Here is a 12,616-nt window from a genome sequence, read left to right on the forward strand (position 1 = left end):
GCCAATTTTGAATCCACACCGGATTCGATTCCCAGCGAAGGGATTTTTTCAAATGTTTATTTCATTTTCATGTTTTCCCTCCTATTTTTACATGCTATGTCCATTTCCATTTTCAATTTTTTCTTCAACTTCATAAAATCATAATAAATTGAAAACTCATCCAATTTGATCCCAATTTTTTGCAAAATGCTCCTCATTCTGTCTAGTTTTTTATGATCATGAATTTGCAAGTTGTGCCTGGCTGAAAAATTAATTTGTCCTAGGTTGATTGATTATATGTCTAATTGTGACCTTGCCTTGCTTATCTCATTGTGAAATGCTTGTTTTTAATCCAATGAACTTGAAATTTTGCATGCTGATTCTAGACACATTGCTTGACATTTTGGTTTTGGTTTGACATTTTTTTCAATTACCATTTCTGTTTTATGCTTGTGTTAACTTGGTGTGACAATTTGTGTCACACCTTTGATTGTCCAACTTGTGCAACTTGATTTCTATGCAAAATGATCTCTGATTCCCCTGATATATTTTATATGGATCATGTTAGATGACTTGAATGTGCATGAATTTTTCCAGATTTATTTGAATCATTTCTGTTTTGATTTGAATTTTTCACTCATGGTGATCACATATTAGCTTTGAAATTGCCTTGAACTTCACTTGATCATGAAATGCTTTTGGTGATTGATTTTGATGTGAGCCTTTCTAGGATATGTCAATATATGTTTGAAGTTACTTTGTGTTAAATTTCAGCCCCTGTTTTGGATTTTTCCTCCATCTTTGACCCTAGGCTTTGACCTAGTGGTTTGTTACTTACTTGTGGGCTTTGATTTCAGGTTTAAGCATCCAAGTTCCATAGTTGATGATGCTTCCTCATGTGAATATTGATGTTTGTTTTTTATTGCTAACACTTGTGTGTTTTGTAGGTTGATGCTAACTCATTTGAGTTTGCCTTATGGCTTACACATTTTGTACATTGGGATTATCTGTTGCTTATTGACTGTTGTCTGTTTGTCTGAGCATTGTACTGATTTGTTTAGTGTTTCCATAGGTACCTAAGTTGCTTTAAGTTCATTTGAACTTTGCTTTTGCTCGGTTTCTTAACCACTTAGGTATGATCCATAATCTTCATGTAGTCTGGAAGACCTACTGTTATTGGTAGGCACCTGTCTGAAGCCCTCCTTAAGAGGCTATGTTTATGCTTGTTTAATTTTGTGCCAAGCAGGTAAAGTCCTCTTATGGGGCAATTGGTAGATAAAAGAAATGTGTAATCGATCTCCTGCTACTCAGTGTGTCATTCACTTTGCTCACACCATGTGTTGATGCATTGTGAATAAGAACCCAAGATCTTATAGAGTCAATCCTTTGTGGAGAAGAGTTCCTACTTTCTGAACTCCCACCCTTTCCATTGATCAAAGCTCTCCCTGACCAGGGATAAGAGCTATGAGGCACACCCCTCATCTCCATTTCATCTGCTTCACCCTAACTCTCAATGTTAGGGTTAAGAGCTCAAAACACCCCATTCCAGTTGGCTGTAAAGCCTAACCTTGCTTGAGCCTAATTGATTGTGTATAGTGTGTGCTAATTGACTTGTTTGCTTGCTTACTTGATTCATCTGTGCATATTTGCTTGAGTGTGCTTTTGTGCATGTATCTTCATCACTTGTATATCATTTCATAAACATTGTTCATCACTTTGTAACATTTTGTTTTGTCCATGGAGGAGGCAAGCACAAGTCCATTGATTGGCAGTTGTTTCCTATGATAAGGTAGGAGATTAGTATAAGTCCATTGATTGGCATCTGGTATCCATGTTTCTTTTTGCTTTAGGAGATTGGTATAAGTCCATTGATTGACGTCCGGTATCCATTTTGTTTTAGGAGATTGGAATAAGTCCATTGATTGGCATCCGGTATCCATTTACTTTGTTCATCTGTTATTTGCTTGTTGCCTTATTCCAAAGGAATCACTTGAATCATCTACATATGATCTCAAGAGGTGAACATCTAAGAAGTTTTACTTCCTCACCCTCCCACCTTTTGTTTCTTTAAACCTCCATTTGCATGTTAACCCAAAACTTGAAAACTATTGTGCAAACATTTTCATATGTTTCTTCAAATTAGAAACCTAGGCTTTAGGCCTTTGATTTTCAAATCTCATTTTCATAATACTTCTTTTGAATTGAATTCTAATCATACTTTGACCATCTTTTGTGAATAAATTCTAATTGATTAATTCCACTCATTCAATTGTTTTGTGGCTCAAGTCCATTTTCTTGATAAGTTTTCATACATTAGCCAGAGGTTTGATTTATCCTAGTTGGTTGATGTTAATCTCGCCTTTTGTCCTTAGTGATTGAACTGTAAGACTTCCATACTGAAAACAGGGTTAACCCCTCTAGTATGTCGAAGTTATTCTCACATGGTGGACTTGTTGTTTGTATAAGGTTGAGTTTTCTCCCGTGGATAATGAAAGACCTTAGGGCTTTTGTTTAAAATCAATCCTCTCACTTACTTTTGGAAATCTTTTAGCCGAACTACGGTGTTTTGATCCTTACCTTCCATGGAAAGGTACGTAGGCAACGGGTTCATCCGTTCAAACACAAAAATAATAACTTGTACATTCTTTCCTCATCCCTTCAATCCATGTTTGCACAATACATATTTCATAAACAAATAACATTTCATACAACAAGTTGTGAAAAGGGCTCCCTAGGAGTACCTAGGACGTTTTGGGTGCCTAACACCTTCCCATTGCATAATTAACCCCTTACCTAGATCTCTGACCTTTTCATTAGTTTTCTATGTGTAAAACTTCTTAGGCTTTTGTTCGCTTTTTAGCCATTCCTTTGGATAAATAAAAGTGCGGTGGCGACTCGACTCATTGTATGCTTTGCTTTTGATTTAACCCATAAATCATAAAGTGACGAATACACCGCTACAATGAGGAGTAAAGCTTAATTAGGAGTTCCTCTCTTGAGATCATATGTAGATGATCCAATTAAGTACCATCCTTTGGAATAGGCAACAAGCAATGAGCGAATAAGCAGGTTCAAAGGAGCAACAAAGCTGGAAATGGAATGCCAATAAATGGTCTTACGTCCAACTCCGAAAACAAAATGGGAAACAGAGTGCCAATAAATGGTCTTACGTCCAACTCCACAAAAGAAAACAAGATAGGAAACAGATAGCCAATCAGTGGTCTTATACCTGACTCCACAAAAGAAAACAAGATAGGACACAGATGGCCAATCAATGGTCTTATACCTGACTCCACAAAAGAAAACAAGATAGGAAATGGAGTGCCAATAAATGGTCTTATATCCAGCTCCCCAAAAGGAACAGGAAACAGATAGCCAATTAATGGTCTTACATCTGACTCCTCAAACAACAAATAACAAATGCAAGAGCAAAATGCAAACAATATGCAAAAGCAACATGAAGGATGCACAAGTAAGCAAACAATCAATCAATTAGAACATTGTATACACAATCAAAAGGCTCATACAAGGCTGGGCTTTAGTCAAGGGGTCATATCAACCTCGACAAACAAGCCGGATATGTAAGGGTGTTTAGGCTCTTAACCTCTGACATTGACCGTCAGGGTGAGAAGATGAAATGGGAGATGAGGGTTAGACCTCATAGCTCTTAACCCTGGCCGGGGTGAGCTTGAATCAAAGAAGGTGTGGGAGTCCAGAATGAGGAACTCTATTCCACAATGACTGACTCTATATACAAGATCTTGGGGTGTTGATTCAAAACGCATCAGCACGTAGTGCGAGCAAAATGAAAGACTCAACTGAATAGCAGGGGATAGATTGCACATCCCTTCTATCTGCCAATGCCTCTTCACTTAGGAGGTCTTAATATGTAACCATGCCTCATTGAGGTCTTTAGCACAAAATTAAACAATCAAGAACATGGCCTCTTAAGGAGGGCTTCAGACAGGTGCCTGCCAAAGATAGCAGGTCTTCCAGACTACATGGAGTTAAAGAGATTACCTAAGTGGTATGCCAACCACAAGCAAAGCAAAGCAACTCAAGTAATGAGTTAAAGCTACTAAAGTACCTGTAAGAAAATCAAACAAGTCAATATTCACATTCAGACAAACTAAACAAACAGTCAACAGTGAGACAACCAATATACACAACATGTCAACAACTCAAGTGAGTTAGCCACCCAAGGACCTACAACACAATCAACATTAGTTAAACAAAGCAAATTATATCTCAAGCAAAGAGATCACATCATCCATTAGGACTTATTGCTTGAACCTGAAATGCAAAGCTCAAATTGTAAGTTCAAACCCCAAGGGCAAAGCCTAGGGTCAAAGGTGAGGCAAAAAGTCAACACAGAAGCTAAAATTCAACATGAATCACATTTAATCAAGTAAGAACATGTCCTAAAAAGGACCAAATCAAAATCATCAAGCAAAGTCATGTAGTGAGCAAGAGAAGACAAAGGCAATTTCAAAGCACACAATTGGACATTAAGAATCAAAATTCCATATTAAAACAGAAATGAATCAAACAATCCTGGAAATTTTTATGTGCACACAATATGTCAAACATAATCATCATGCCAAAAACTAGAATCCACAGAGTTCATTTGACTTAGAAATGAAAATGCACAAGTTAGACATCAAATTGTGTGACACACATTGTCACACCATGCAATCATCTGTATAAAACAGAGATGGAAAATGAGAAAAATGCACAACCAAGCCTCAAACATCAAGCAACATGTTGGGAACCAGCATACAAAATTTCATGGCAATTGGATCATTATTGAGCATTTCACAATAGAATGAATGAAGCATGTCACATATGCATACATGTTCAATCAACAGTCCACTATTCAAAATCCAGAAATGATAACATCATGAAATTACAACCAAAAAATGATAGACACTTCAAGAATCATGTGAGAAAAAATTTGGAATCATTCGGAATCATTTTCAATTTTTTGTGAATTTTTGAAGTTGGAAGAAAATAATGAAAGAAAATGAAGAAAATCAAATGATAATTGGAGGGAAATGATAAATGGATGAGTAATTTGAAAAAGTGGCACCGGCTGGAATCGAACTGTGTATGAGAAAAATAGGAGCGCTGAACAAAATGAAATACAAAATGCTATGGCCAAGGATCGAAGCATGGTAAAGCCAAAACGATGCAGTTTCACTAATTGACGTGGCGAGCCTAGTCACCAGTCAAATGCCATGCGTGCGCGGTCAAAGGAACAACAGCCAATGGAAATGCCAACGGATGCACGCGTGGAAGCCAACACAATAAACCCTAGCACCAACTCTGCATGTTGCAGACGGCGGCGGCCATGGTGGTTTCCACCGTCTTCTTCGTGAAGACGGCGGAGCTACAGTGCTCGCGTGCAAAAAAAAATCCAGATCCAGGCGAAATTTACATGGTTCGAAAGCTTATTCAACACACAATCCAAATCTAACATCAATTAATCATAACAAGCCATGGATAATGAGAATCGAAGGAAAACATTCTTGCTCACAAAACTTTAAATCATCATAACACAGCCAATTCTCAACCAAATTCCACGAAATTTAGATCAGAATGCTCAGCAATCAAAGCTCTACAACATCGTGCACATAAAATCAACAATTAAGAGGATCGAAATTCATACCACTTGAAGAGCAGTCACTAAAATCTGGTGATTCAAGGCTTGGCAAATGTATAAATCCAGTCCTGAGATGATGTTATGAAGCTTTGTGAATGAATTGAAGCTTGGAGACGCTTGGATCTAGCTCAAAAGTCAGTTTCCATTTCCATGTTCTTGAGCTTCATATGCTTGATTCTTCACCAAAACGTTCGATCCACACCTTGATTTGCACTAAATGAGGATCAGAGAACAAGAATATGCAAGAAAATCATTAGCTTATGTGAAGAAAATTCGAATTTGGATTTGAAGAAAATTTTGGAGGGAAGAGAAATTTGGATCTAGAATGAGCAAAAAAACTCCAGAATTCTGTTATGATTTGGTATTTATATGGTCTCCTAATCATGTTGAAAAATGTAATTAGCAATGGTTAATTGAAATTAGCAAAAATAAGGTGCATGAGCAAAAGTGAAAAATGTGGAGGTGCATGGAGAATTGGACGTGAACAGTACCACATGCATGATCAATTTCACTTAAAAACATCTCATAAGCACAATGGCAATGGTATTTGACTCATGTAATGCACCAATTTTGAATTTCCAAAATTCCCTCCAAAATGGGAATGAAAGAACAAATGATCATATGATGAAATTTCATGCAATGCCATGAATGATTTAGAAATTATAGGTCATAAGGAGCATAATGCAAAAAGAGGCACTCAATTTGGAGTTATGAGTCAAAAGTTATGGCCTTTTGAAGTTCCATGCACACTTGGTAATGATTGGATCATATCTCTTTAACCATTCATCATATGCTAATGATCTTGGACTTTTTGGAAATGGAAGAGAGAGATCTTCAACTTTCATGTTGGAAAAATTAATTTGAAGCTTCTTTGATGTTGGAAAGGTAAGTTGAATTAGGTCCAAAAACGTTCCATTTTTGGAAACTTGAAATTACATGTCACTTTCCATTTTGGGAAACTTTTGACCTGGCCTCAAAATCTTCAATGTAGATGTTTGACATGATGAACAGGCCTTGTTTGAACATGAATGGGATGAAGAAATTCAATTCTCACACTCAAAGCCCTCAGTTGACTTTTAGTTGACTTGCATTGGTCCTTAGATGACCTGAAAATGTTCTGATGAACTTGGGCCTTTGCCACTTGGGGAATTTGCTCCAAAATGGACCTATAGCTCATATAAGCTCAAAATAATGATCACACGATCCACATCTCAATGGAACCCTCATCTCTTGCACAAAGGATTCACTTGAATTGCCTTGACCTATTGACTGCTTAAGCTGCAAGACAAATGTTAGATGACATATTTTTTGTACATTTTGGTTAGTGATTAAAAGAAAAGCAATGATACACAAATGCAAGCAATGCTTGGTGATCAAGAACCACTCTCAAGAAAGATCCGACCCACAGGGATGGAAGCAAGGTGTCCAATGATCCTTTAGGCAATGTAATGCTATGATATGATGCCATGAGGGATCTTAGGGACAAAATTGGGGTCTTACAGGCTGGTGCTACTAACTTGATAGCTCACACTTTCTTCAGAGTTTCAGCCAAAGAAGACTGGTTTTTTGACAGTGGATGCTCCAGACACATGACTGGAAGCAAAAACCTGCTAATTGACCTTCAACCTCATGCCACCAGCTATGTGACTTTTGGTGATGGAGCAAAGGGTGAAATCAAGGGGATTGGAAAGGTAAACTGTCCTGGAGTCCCTAACCTTGATAATGTGCTGCTTGTTAAAGGATTGACTATAAACCTAATCAACATTAGTCAACTATGTGACCAAGGTCTAAATGTAAACTTCACAAAAACTGAATGCTTGATTACTAATGGAAAAAATGAGGTGATCATTAAAGGAGTCAGGTCTAAGGACAACTACTATATGTGGAATTCTCAAGAAACTAGTTATTCATCAATGTGTACTCTAGTTAAAGACGAAGAAGTGAAAATATGGAATCAAAAACTGGGTCATCTGCATCTTTAAGGAATGAAGAGGATTATATCTGTTGGAGCTGTCAGAGGAATCCCAAAATTAAAGATTGATGAAGGAAGAGTTTGTGCTGAGTGTCAGATTGGAAAGCAGACAAAGATGTCACATCAGAAGATCAAACATGACATCACCTCTAGAGTGATGGAACTTCTCCACATGGACTTGATGGGACCTATGCAGGTGGAAAGTCTTGGTGGGAAAAGGTATGCTTATGTTGTGGTGGATGACTTCTCCAGATATACCTGGGTAAATTTTATAAGGGAAAAATCTGATGTGTTTGAGGTGTTCAAAGATCTTTGCCTAAGACTTCAAAGAGAAAGAGAGAGTCAGGTTATCAGAATCAGAAGTGATCATGGGAAAGAATTTGAGAACAGTTAATTTGCTGAATTATGTTCATCTAAAGGAATCGGTCATGAGTTCTCCTCTCCCATTACCCCTCAGCAAAATGGTGTGGTAGAAAGGAAAAATAGAACTCTCCAAGAATCTACTAGAGCTATGATTCATGCTAAGAAGTTGCCTTCCCACTTCTGGGCTGAAGCTATGAACACGACCTGCTATGTTCACAACAGAGTAACCTTTAAGAAAGGGACCCCAACCACTTTATATGAAGTCTGGAAGGGAAGAAGACCTACGGTCAAATACTTCCATGTGTTTGGTAGTAAATGTTATATCTTGGCTGATCGTGAACAAAGAAGGAAAATGGACCCCAAGAGTGATGAAGGAATATTTCTGGGCTACCAAACAAACAACAGAGCGTTTAGGGTTTTTAATTCCAGAACAAAAGTTATGATGGAATCTATCAATGTTGTTGTTGATGATCAAGAGATTGATGTCACAGACGATGTTGAAACATCTCTGAATGATGCCCCAGCGGATCTCCTGGACAAAAGTAATGATAGTGAGTCCACTCAAGCTGAACCTGAAGCTGATAAAATTAATAAGGGACCCTCTGTCAGAATTCAGAAGGATCATCCGAAAGATCTCATTATAGGAGACCCAAATAAAGGGGTCACCACTAGATCAAAGGAAGTGATCTCACATGCCTGTTTTGTGTCTAAGATTAAGCCCAAGAATGCCAAAGAATCCTTAACTGATGAATTCTGGATCAATGCCATGCAGGAAGAGTTAGGCCAATTCAAGAGAAATGAAGTGTGGGAATTGGTTCCAACACCTGAAGGAATAAATGTTATTGGAACAAAGTGGGTTTAAAAGAATAAATCTGATGAAAAAGGTGTGGTTACAAAAAATAAAGCAAGATTGGTAGCACAAGGATACACTCAAGTTGAAGGAGTTGACTTTGATGAAACATTTTCCCCTATAGCTCTCCTGGAGTCCATTTGATTACTGCTCAGAGTGGCATGTATTCTGAAGTTTAAACTGTTCCAAATGGATGTGAAAAGTGCCTTCTTAAATGGCTACTTAAATGAGGAAGTGTATGTTGAACAACCTAAAGGGTTCACATATCCAAATCTTCCAAAGCATGTGTATAAGTTAAGGAAAGCCCTATATGGGTTGAAACAAGCTCCTAGATCTTGGTATGTGTAGCGGGATATTCGTTACCATTAGAGATATTTACTAAATCCAAGGTAAATCATACAAGTCGAGTCGCCACCGCACTTCTATTTATCCAAAGGAATGGTTAGAAAGCGAACAAAAACCTAAAAGTTTTACCGAATCAAAAACTAGTAAAAATGTCAGAGATTTGGGTAAGGGGGTTGGTTATGCAATGGGAAGGTTTTAAGCACCCAAAACATCCTAGGTACTCCTAGGGAGCCCTTTTCATACTTGTTGTAAAGTTGGTATTTTTGTGAAAATTTATTTGTGCAAACATGATTGAAGAGATGAGAAAAGAATATACAAGTTTATTTACATTTTTGTGTTTGAATGCATGAACCCATTGCCTACGTACCATCTTAAAAAGATTAGGATCAAAACCTCGTAGTTCGGGATAAAAATCTCAAAAATGAGTGAGTGGATTGATTGGTCCAAAATCCTTAAGGTCTTTTGTTATCCAAGGGAGAAAACTCAACCTAAAACTACAAATCCACCATGTGAGGATAACTTCAACATGCTAGTGAGGGGTTAACCCTATAATAAGCATGGAAGACTCATTATCCATCACTAAGGATAAAGGTGAGTATTATATCTGTAAGAACAAAATTAGTTCTACAATAAATTCCAGGATTTTGATGATAACAAAGGAAGAAACCAAAAATGGCACTCTAACGAAATTTCTCTAAGTGTGCAGGACTCTGAACAAGAACAAATGAATCTGATCGCTTTATCAGATACAGAATCGAATCAGATACAAAGTACCAGAAGATCAGAAGCATCTGAAGAAGAAGCGCGCTCTAGAAGTTCTGACTCTGAGTAAAACAGCATAGCGGAATACCAGAAGCTCTAAACTGCCTTTGGAATCAACTCTGAAGATCTGAAAGAACAGAAACATCAGAATCTCTGATGTTACTTCAACAAAATCTCAGATTGACAAAAAGAACGTAGATCCTGACGAAGGATCTCTCAATCCAGAAAGTGTAACGGAAACAACAACTTCAAATGGAAAGAAAGTATTTTTGGAAAGAAGTTATTCAGGGAGACAAATTGGTTATGGCAAGAAACACAGAAGTAATGGCATTAAACTCTCATCAATAACAAATTTTTTGCCATCAGTACAACGGTCCTTTCACCACTATATAAAGGACGGCATACTTCATTGAGAGATACCTGAACGCACAAAAATACTCTATCTCTCTCTATTAGTCTTTCACGAGCTATTGCTCATACGTGAAAACACTGGTTGCTCCACTTGCTGTAATATTTGCTAAAATTTTAGAAGCACTTTAGATTACAATTTCCTTTTGTTAAATTGATTGTATTCCTCAAGTGACTCTGCGTAGTCTGTATACTTGGGAGGACTAAGAGATCTTTCTCTTAGACGTTGGTTGTAATAATCTTTCAAGATTAGTGGATTAAGTCCTTTTTGAAGGCGAAATCACCTTGGCCGGGTGGACTGGAGTAGCTTTGTGTTATAAGCGAACCAGTATAAAATCCGGTGTGTTCTTATTCTGCAAAAACGTTTATTTTACAAAACAATTCAAACCCCCCTTTCTTGTTTTTCTCACCTTCAATTGGTATCAGAGCTTCGGCTCTGTTATTGATTTTCTAATCAAACACTTAACCGTGTAGAGAGATCCAAAACGAGAAAAACTATGGCCCACACAAATGAAAGAGACAGTTACAATGCTAAGCCTCATGTCTTTGATGGAGAGAAATTCGATTACTGGAAAGATAGAATTGAAAGTTTCTTTCTAGGCTATGACGATGATCTCTGGGACATTGTCACAGATGGATACAAACCTCCTGTAATAGATGTTGGAGTTGAAGTTCCCAGAAGTAAGATGTCAGATGATCAGAAGAGCGAATTCAAAAATCATCACAAAGCCAAAACGATACTTCTCAATGCCATATCTTACAGCGAGTATGAAAAAATCACCAACAGGGAAACAACTAAAGATATACTCGACTCCCTGAGGATGACTCATGAAGGAAACTCTCAGGTCAAAGAAACAAAGGCTCTGGCTCTTATCCAGAAATATGAAGCCTTCAAAATGGAGGATGACGAAGCTATAGAGGTAATGTTCTCTAGATTCCATACTCTTATTGCAGGTCTCAAAGTACTAGACAAAGGATACACAACTGCAGACCATGTCAAAAAGATAGTCAAAAGCTTGCCAAAGAAGTGGAGACCCATGGTCACTGCCTTAAAGCTTTCAAAGGATCTGAACAACATTAGTCTTGAAGAGCTTGTCAGTTCACTCAGAAGTCATGAGATAGAACTGGAGGAAGATGAGCCTCAGAAGAAGAACAAGTCCGTAGCATTAAAGTCCAGATCTGGAAAGTGCAAGTCTGACAGAAACAAAGCCTTCCAGGATGAAACAGAAGATGCTGATGACTATGAATAGGAAGATTCTAATGATGAAGAAGAATTGTCCCTCCTGACTAGAAGAGTTAAACAACTCTGGAAAAAGAGGAATAATAACTTCAGGAGACCAAGACCCAGAGGGGATCGATCAGAATCAACCTCACAAGGTAAAACTAACAAATATGTTACTTGTTATGAATGTAAAGAAACAGGTCACTACAGGAATGAATGTCCCAAGTTAAAGAGTGACAGTTCCAGAAAAGAGAGCTTCAAGAAAAATTCCCTCAGAACCAAGAAGGGATTGATGGCTACCTGGGATGATAGCGAATCTGATTCATCAGATTCTGACTATGATGAACAGGCCAATGTGGCGTTCATGGCTACCACATCCAGAAACACCTCAGATGAAGAATCTGAATCAGAAGAGGTATTTTCTGAACTCTCTCGATCTGACCTAGAATCATGTTTGTCTGAAACTCTTAGCTCATATTAGAAACTAAAACAAAAATTTAAAGCCATAAAAGGCTGTCTTGAAGAAAAATTTGAAGAATGTGGTAAACTTGAGACAACAATTTTAGAACTAAAAGATGAAAACAAAGTTTTGACATCACTAAGAGATGCAGCAAAGAAAAACTGTTTAAAACTGGAAGAAGCGTTATCTCAAGCTCCACAGACATCAAACACGATAACTTATAAATACGAAAAAGCCTTTCAAAAGTTTCTGAAAAATGGGATAGGAAGGAGTGTAATGGCATCCATGATTTATGGAGTCAGTCAGAACAATAGAAATTGGGTATGATCCTAAATAAGATAAAACTTCTACTAGTGACCAACCTAAATCTCCATTTTCATATCACTACACACACACACAAGAGCAAAAATTTGATAATGCTAGAAAACCCAAAGTGATAAAAAACTCTGGGAAAACTAATCATAAAGGACCCAAAAGACTCTGGGTACCAAAGGATAAGATTGTTTATGTTGCAGATATCTTATGCAGCAAAGTTCAAACACCAGTCATGGTACCTGGACTCTGGATGCTCGCGACACATGACGGGAAGAAAG

Source organism: Lathyrus oleraceus, chromosome 2 (genome assembly GCF_024323335.1).
Source record: "Lathyrus oleraceus cultivar Zhongwan6 chromosome 2, CAAS_Psat_ZW6_1.0, whole genome shotgun sequence".
NCBI classification, from domain to species: Eukaryota; Viridiplantae; Streptophyta; class Magnoliopsida; order Fabales; family Fabaceae; genus Lathyrus; species Lathyrus oleraceus.